Source organism: Dermacentor andersoni, chromosome 5, assembly GCF_023375885.2.
Source record: "Dermacentor andersoni chromosome 5, qqDerAnde1_hic_scaffold, whole genome shotgun sequence".
Lineage (NCBI taxonomy): Eukaryota > Metazoa > Arthropoda > Arachnida > Ixodida > Ixodidae > Dermacentor > Dermacentor andersoni.
The window spans coordinates 28691617-28700730 of record NC_092818.1 but is presented as its reverse complement, the minus strand read 5'-3'; the positions used below and the strand labels follow the sequence as shown (position 1 = coordinate 28700730).

The following is a 9114-nucleotide window of genomic DNA, read 5'->3' as shown; positions in this document are numbered from 1 at the left end:
TTAGCCCGTGCATGACAGCCAGGGCTTCTTTTTCGACATGGGCGTACGCCTGCTCCGTATTAGTCAGAGTCTTAGACGCAAAAGCGATTGGTCTTTCTTCAGATCCTTCCTTGTGAAAAAGGACTGCGCCTAAACCATACGAAGACGCGTCGCAAACCAACCCTAGCTCCTTGGAAGGGTCATAGTAGGCGAGTACGGAGGCACTGAGCAGCCAGCCCTTGGATTCCTTGAAGGTTTTTTCTGCGGAAGCCGTCCATTTCCACTTAACATTCTCAGCTAGCAAGTCATATAATGGTTTAAGCTGTGCTGACATGTTCGGCACGAATTTCCCATAGAAATTTAACAAGCATAAGTAGGCGCGTAGCTCGTTCTTGTTTTTTTGGCGTTGGTGCTACCTTGATAGCGCGCACCTTGTCTTCTGAAGGACGGATTCCTCTGTCATCAATCACGTGACCCAAATAGGTCACCGCATTCACAAAAAACTTGCATTTCTCCTTCCGCAATTTCACACCCCGTTCCCTGAACCGTGTCAGCACAGCTTCGACCTTATTGTAGCATTCTTCCGTTGTTTCTCCTGCTATTAACACATCATTAAGATAACATGAAGCTCTGTCTAAACCCTTTAACATGTCATCCATCATTGCTTGGAAAACAGACGCAGCACGTGTTATTCCGTACGGCATACGAGTGTATCGAAAAAGGCCTAGGTGGGTTCCACTAGTGAATGAGATTCCTGTGCTACGGCATCCCTGAGTGCTAATAGCACAGGTCGATGCTTACATAAAACAGGTGTACTGCTGTCTTCTAGCACAAAGTTCACCGATGTGTCACCTATCAGTCCTAGAGCCGGCTCAAACACTTCCGAAAATTCTTCGATGACAGCGGCTGATTTATCAAGACCGATATTACACACGCTCGTCCAATCCAGCTTCAAAGCTTTCAAAGCCAATTACGTCCCAACAACAAAGTGTCACACATTTGTGGTGTTTGGACTACAATTAAAGGCAAGGTCGCTGTTTGACCATTGTGCTCTACGCGCACAGTCAACTTGCCTGTAATTGCCGGCGGGACACCTCCGTACGTTTTTAGCCGTAAACTCCAACTTTCTATAGGTAAATCAGACCAATATTGCCGGTACATCTTTTCTGGTACGATAGACACAGATGCTCCTCCGTCAACTTGCATTATCACATTCCTACCTGCAATCCTAACTTTCACAATGTAGCTACCGTCATTACTGTTACATGAAAAAATATGGCTCAGCAAAATATCGTCCTCACCACTTATACTGTCCGAGTCACACGAGCCTTCTAAACCAGTGCTCTCTTCAAGGGTGTGTACCGAACGTGGTGTCGTTCTGCAGACCCTTGCCAGGTGTCCCACGTTTTTGCAGGCCCGGCATCGATATTTGCGAAAGGGGCAGGCTGCGGCGGTGTGCGTTGATCCGCAACGGAAACAGTCAGTTGATTCGACTTGCCGCTCCGTGTTCTTGCTCGCTGCCCGTCTTGCCCATGCAGAGGCCTTGGGTTTTCTTTGTTGGGGTTGCTGGACCAAGTTCACCTCGCTGAGGTCTTTAGGATGATTCTTCCTTGTTTCGGTGCGAGCGAGTTCCCCCCCTTTTGGCAAGGTCATAAGAAGCGTGGAACGTCTGGGTACTCTTCTTCAGGAGCTCAGCTTGTGCTGTTTCGTTTCTCAGACCGGCCACGAACCGATCCCGCAAAGCGTCATCCAGGAATTGCCCGAACTCACAGGATGCAGCCAAACTTTTCAGTTCTAATGCTAACGTAGCAACTGGTTCGTTTTCCTGCTGCGACCTACGGTTGAACCGGAACCTTTCCGCTATCACCAAGGGCGTCGGTGAATAGTGCCCTTTGAGAGCCCTGACCAGTTCGTCGTATGTTTTCACTTTGGGCTTCACTGGGGCCAACAAATTCTTCAACGTGCGGTAAGTCTGTTTTCCAAAGGCCGTCGCAAAAGCGGATACCTTCAAGTCGTCGCTGACCTCGGTGGCACGGATGTAGTGTTCAAAGCGTTCCACATAAGATTCGAAGTCTTCGTCTCCCTCCTCCATGAACGGCTCGAAGCGGCCGAAGGAAGCCATGCTGTGGTAGTCCGCCTAGACGCCCGCTGTTCCCAAACTGCTGGAGCCGCAATCAGCGCTTCAGCCGTGGCCTGGTTATCATCCGCTATGAGAACACCATCTTCGACACCACTGTTGTCTTCAAGCACGCAGCAGCCTACTTGCAAGAACACATGTTTATTGCCACTTGCAATACAACGGAAAAGAACCACAAGGCCCTTACGTGGCCGTCTTATATAGCTATACAGTGCCACTAATCAGTGACATCACAGACACACACACACAAGCACGTGCGTTCTATCTAATATACACGATTCAAGACTTCAGTGACGTCAGAGTGCCACTACAGGTTTTATCTAAGAGGTGATGACACAACAATGGCCATCCCAGATTATTTGGAGTGGGCCCTGGCAACTTCGTCTCAAACTAAGCCTGTTCGCCACCATGTTTACACAGATTATCATGCTGCCCATCAGGCATGTGCTCATGTTATTTACACAGGTCCCGTACTGCAGAAGGTGCGGCACCAAGCACGCCTGCTCCGCGACTGTGGTCACGATGTTACCATTCACTGGGTCCCTGCGCAATGCGGTATCCCCGGAAACGAGAAGGCTCATAGACTGGCGCGCGCTCATCTCTCTACCGCGCTAGCCTGAGCCTCCGATAATCCTTATCCTCTCCTAGCTACCACACCTGAGGTAGCAGACCTAATGGCAGACAAGCATGCGACCAAACAACGACGTGCCGCCTACCTCGCAGCAGTGGGCAATCCACTCTCTATACCGTCACTTCCACCGAAGGTATTCACACGGCGAGAGTCAGTCTTGCTTCGGAGAATCCAGACAAGCACCCTCCTTATTCCTCACTTGTTGAACCGTTTCCACAAGGCGGGCACGCCACCACCCGTAAGTGGGTTCTGTTCCATGAGCACATGTCTTGCGGATCTAAACCACCTTTGTTGGGAGTGCCCCCTCTACATCCCACCAACGCTTCGAGCCCTGGCCACCATACAGCGGGGACCCTCGCCTTCTTCTCTCCGGACGTCGGCTTGATCGGATACCACGTCTCCGGACCATGCCATCGAGCTCTGGCGAGCACTGCTGCTGTTCCTTCAGGACCCTGCAGCACCACCCGTCGGCGATCGGCTCTGCTGCGACAGCCACAAGCGTCATGCGGTCCCCACATAGCTGCCTCCAGGACGTTCATTAATAAAACAGTGGCAGCCTTACCCTTCCCCTTTTGCAATAATACCCTTCCTCTTTCCACCGCAGCGTCTTCAGCGCATTTTAATGTGGAATAAACGTGGTTTCATCCATTCATTCGCTTTGTCCGCTTGAGTACAGAACGGCCAACCCGCTTGTATACCCCGTCGACGGCATCGCGCCGATGGTGAACGGGTGACAAGCAGTGACAATTATATTTTTTCGTAAAAAAGCAACCTTCAAAACATGATAATTTCCTATATTTTAAAAATTTAATAATTCAAATGAATATACCGGAAAAAAATCGTGCTAAATGAAATGTTAAGGAGTATGACGTGCTCCACACTTGCGCCTGCTTTAGCTAAATCAAGGGTCACGAACGCAGCATACTGGTGACTGTGTCGAGGAAGCTTAATGCATCGCTTTAAATCGACACTAACCCTGGCATGATACAAGATGTGGACGTGCTCAGCAAGGTGCGCCGCAGTGACCACAGGATGGTAAGAACTCGAATTAGCCTAGACCTGAGGAAGGAACGGAAGAAACTGGTACATAAGAAGCCGATCGATGAGTTAGCGGTAAGAGCGAAAATAGAGGAATTCCAGATCAAGCTACAAAACAGGTATTCGGCTTTAACTCAGGAAGAGGACCTTAGTGTTGAAGCAATGAACAAATACCTTGTGGGCATCATTAAGGAGTGTGCAATGGAAGTCGGTGGTAACTCCGTTAGGCAGGATACTAGTAAACTATCGCAGGAGACGAAAGATCTGATCAATAAAAGCCAATGTATGAAAGCCTCTAACCCTACAACTAGAATTGAACTGGCAGAGCTTTCGAAGTTAATCAACAAGCGTATGACAGCTGACATAAGGAAGTATAATATGGATAGAATTGAACATGCTCTCAGGAACGGAGGAAGCCTAAAAGCAGTGAAGAAGAAACTAGGAATTGGCAAGAATCAGATTTATGCGTTAAGAGAAAAAGGCGGCAATATCATTACTAATATGGATGAGATAGCTCAAGTGGCTGAGGAGTTCTATAGAGATTTATTCAGTACCAGTGGAGCCCACGACGATAATTTAAGAGAAAATAGTTCAGGAATTCGAAATGCCACATATAACGCCGGAAGAAGTAAATAAAGCCTTGGGAGATATGCAAAGGGGGAAGGCAGCTGGGGAGGATCAGGTAACAGCAGATTTGTTGAAGGATGGTGGGCAGATTGTTCTAGAGAAACTGGCCACCCTGTATACGCAATGGCTCATGACCTCGAGCGTACCGGAATCTTGGAAGAACGCTAACATAATCCTAATCCATATGAAAGGGGACGCCAAAGACTTGAAAGATTATTGAGCGATCAGCTTACAGTCAGTTGCTTCCAAACTATTTACTAAGGTAATCGCAAATAGAATCAGGAACACCTTAGACTTCTGTCAAGCAAAGGACCGGGCAGGATTCCGTAAAGGGTACTCAACAATAGACCATATTCACACTATCAATCAGGTGATAGAAAATGTGCGGAATATAAGCAACCCTTATAATAGCTTTCATTGATTACGAGAAAGTGTTTGATTCTGTCGAAACCTCAGCAGTCATGGAGCCATTACGGAACCAGGGTGTAGACGAGCCATATGTACAAATACTGAAAGATATCTATGGTGGCTCCACAGTCACCGTAGTCCTCTATTAAAAAAGCAACAAAATCCCAATAAAGATAGGTGTCAGGCAGGGTAATACGATATCTCCAATGCGATTCACAGCGTGTTTACAGGAGGAATTCAGAGCCCTGTATTGGGAAGAATTGGGGATAAAAGTTAATGGAGAATGCCTTAGTAACTTGCGATTCGCTGATGATATTGCCTTGCTTACTAACTCAGGGGACCAATTGCAATGCATGCTCGCTGACCTGGAGAGGCAAAGCAGCAGAGTGGGTCTAAAATTAATCTGCAGAAAACTAAAGTAATGTTTAACAGTCTCGGAAGAGAACAGCAATTTACAATAGGTAGCGAGGCACTGGAAGAGGTAAGGGCATACATCCACTTAGGGCAGGTAGTGACGGCAGATCCGGATCATGAGACGGGAATAATCAGAAGAATAAGAATGGGCTGGGGTGCCTTTGGCAGGCATTCTCAGATCATGAACAGCAGGTTGCCATTATCCCTGAAGAGAAAAGCGTATAATAGCTGCGTCTTACCAGTACTAACCGACGGGGCAGAAACCTGGAGGCTTACGAAAAGGGTTCTACTCAAATTGAGGATGACGCAACGAGCTATGGAAAGAAGAATGATGGGTGTAATGTTAAGGGATAAGAAAAGAGCAGGTTGGGTGAGCGAACAAACGAGAGTTAATGACATCTTAGTTGAAGTCAAGAAAAAGGAATGGGTATGGGCAGGACATGTAATGAGGAGGGAAGGTAATCGATGGTCATTGAGGGTTACGGACTGGATTCCAAGGGAAGGGAACCGTAGCAGGGGGCGGCAGAAAGTTAGGTGGGCGGATGTGATTAAGAAGATTGCAGGGACGACATGGCCACAATTAGTACATGACCGGGGTTGTTGAAGTATGGGAGAGGCATTTCCCTGCAGTGGACGTAACCAGGCTGATGATGATGAAATGGACATGTCCGCAACTTATCAAGCATCCTTGTAGGCTGTAACTTCAAACACCTCAAAGCATAGTTTCTTCGTCACGTGTGGCACTGACCCATTATGGGGAATTACCCATGTATCCGACGGTAAAAGAATGGAGCGAAGGCGGACAGAGAATTATCTAAGCGAAAAAGTAAACCAGGGTGAGACATAGACATAACGTTTACGGTAATTAGGAATGGATTTACCTGGTATATATAGAGATAAATATAATTGTAAGTATAACCAAACAGCAATTTCATTGTTATTTTTTGGTGCTACTAGAATAAATTCGAACACACAATTAGCGTCCTCATGAGCTATCCAATTATTAAATTCAACAAATAATATGCCAGATTTATGTGTCGCAGAGATAGTCGCAAATTGTCATGAAGATGCTCTTGTCGCTAACGCACAATGAAGAAGGCCCGAAGGTGAGGATATATTGAGTAATTTAACAAATACCCAATTTCCAGAATGACAATTCGTATTCGTTCCTGTTATTTAACTTGACAAGCATGCTCATAGAAAGTGGTCAATTGTTTCAGGTTCCTCGGGTAAGCATCAATGATGATGATGATGAAAATATTTTACTGACAATAAAAGGGGAGGGGAGTTGGGAGAAGGGTGGGAGGATTCTTATTCCGGATTTCCATTGGCTGACGCCACCGCCCTGGCTCTTCCCACGAGGGCTCGCTGGTCCTGGAGGATTGAGTGGGACAGGGCTGCCTCAGATCCTTCGCAAGTTGGCTGTTGTATTGTCCATAAGGCACTACTAGCCTTGAACGCCCATACCATATGGTACAAATCTGCCTTCGGCCCGCATAATTTACAGTCGGTGGAAAAGAATTGTGACTCAATACCATCTAGGCGGAATGACTGGGTTATTAAATGACGCTTAGAACGATAGAAAGTTGAGCTAGTTGGTAAGGATTCATTATGGCAGCCGGACGCCATTGGAACCGCCCCTACGAAGATTGGAATACGTTAGCCGTGCAACACGCGGACTTCCTGTGGAGGATGAAATTTCCGGAGCTTCAACAAAGCAAGAGGGAACACCTTTCTAATATTTCAACTTCAAATAATGTACTGGTCCTTGGAAACGCCACCATAGGCGATCCCCTTAGAAAAACCCTTGCTTTAGGTCCTAAGCACTGTTTTAAGCCTAACATAAAACCCTTTGACGTTTTAAGCCTGCCGCGCTGTATAACAAGGCTCGTCCCGAAAGACGAACGCTCGCGCTGCATTTCAGATTGCATTGCTAGCATTAAACAATCAAATTGTCATTTTAAGACGTCTGACCCTGCCCGGCCGTTAGTTAATTGTCTTGCGGAGCATAAACTTAGACCAGTAATATCTGACAAGGAAGGTTATTTGGTAATTATGCCAGATGACATGTTTTCAGAAAAGGTGATTTCAGCCATAGAAAAGAATTTACAGCCAGTAGAACTTAAGCCTTCGGCAGCTAAGCAACATGCGGTTGACCTCGTGTCAAGACATAATCTTGATAGGGTAGTCTCTAATGTCAAGAAAGCAAAATCCCTCTCCATAGAACTGTTTTTTTTTTTCGCTGAAGACCCATCAGCAAGAAATTCCTTTTCGTGCTATAGTTTCAGTGAAAGGGACGTGGCAGGTCAGTGTCGCTAGTCACCTACAGAACCGCTTAGCTTCACTAGTTTTTTCAGTCCCCTTTTGCTAGCGTAATTCTCAGGCACTAGTTTAGTATTTAAGAGAGGAAAATCCTGGTCATTGTACAGCTTTTAGTATGGATATCGAAGACCTGTATTATTCATTGCCGCACGACGAGTTGCTGTATTCCGTAAATGAGTGCATTCAAGAACAAGTGCAAAAGTCGGCTTTTATTGACAGATGCGGTGTTTCCACGGTAGCTTTTCTAGAAATTCTTTGAATTAATTGAAGTCGGCGCTGATTGGGTGGAGAGATGGCGTTTTTTTTGCAGAAATCAGGCATTTCTGAAGGTTGCTTCTATTCTTAGCAATATTTACCTGAGTAACGTTTACAGCTGCTTAGAGAAAGCCGTAGGTGACAGCGCTATCAAGATATTTCGTTACGTTGATGATTACCTGATTTTTTGCAATAGGGAAGAATTCGATTCCGCTGCTACCTCAGTAAGTGAGCAATTTAAACTTTATGGAGGAGGATTAAAGTTTAGCAAGAAATTTCCTCAGCGACGCGTGATTCAGTTTTTTTTTTTTACATTTCCTTGGTCTTAGAACAATATCACGTTTGTTGGCAGTACTCCCCAAGACCTTCGAAGCCATGGCTAAACTTTCAATCCAAGCATTCCAAAGTAGTAAAAAACGGAATTGCAATGTCGTGCCTTAAGTCTTCTCCCACCAGATCCTGCATGCACAAAATGAGCACCAGTTTTAATGCGCAGGTCCCGGCGCCTATTAGAAGCAGGTTATCCTGGTCTAGCAGTGGCCACTGTGGCTGAGCGCCTAAAAAAGTCGGTTTCGAGGGGGACGGACGGCATTACAGAAAGCAGTAATAGCAAAAAAAAAAAAAAGAGTAGTGGCTATTGCTACATTCATTCAGTGTCGCAGAGGCTTAAAAAAAGTTGCAAGTTGATATGATGTTAATGTTGCTTTCACTGCTCCCAATGAGCTAGATAAGATATGCGCTGCCGTGCAGAGGGAAAAGGGGCAGGTAAAAAGCAAAAAAAGAACAGATATTTGTCCAGTGAAGCGCAATAGGAATAACAGGTTTGACTGTCGTATGGGTGTGGTTTATAAAATTGCCCGTAGCTGTGGCCAGTTCTACGTAGCGCAAACGGGGCGGTGTATCAATCAAAGGCTAATGGAGCATAAAAGGTCGTTAACCGGTGGATCGCCTTTTACCTTTCCCTGCGTTGCCAAGATTGTAACTGCACGCCAGAGTTAGATGAATACGTGATGTTGTACAGGCATAGGAATGAAGATACGCGTCTTATGGTAGAGCCATGGCATATCTATAAAGAAGGAAGTGCGTGCGTGAGTCCGCCTTCGATTACCTTACAGAAGGAAGACATTAATTGCCTTAACACTTGTCTCTCACATGGACCGACACATGTACCTGACTGACACGTGGTGATGCCATTCCTGAGCTTGCGCAGATGAGTTTTGTGTCTCCTTTCCTTTTTTGCCTCAGTGCTCCCTTCACTTGATAGTCGGCGTTCGTGTTGTCCACTTCTCTACTCTTGTGTCCT

The 9114-nt window shown here is 46.2% G+C and overlaps 1 pseudogene; it reads right to left on the bottom strand.

The window, feature by feature from the left end:
* Nucleotides 1–2104, bottom strand: LOC140218517 (uncharacterized; annotated as a pseudogene).
* Between the last annotated feature and the right edge of the window lie 7010 nt (nt 2105–9114).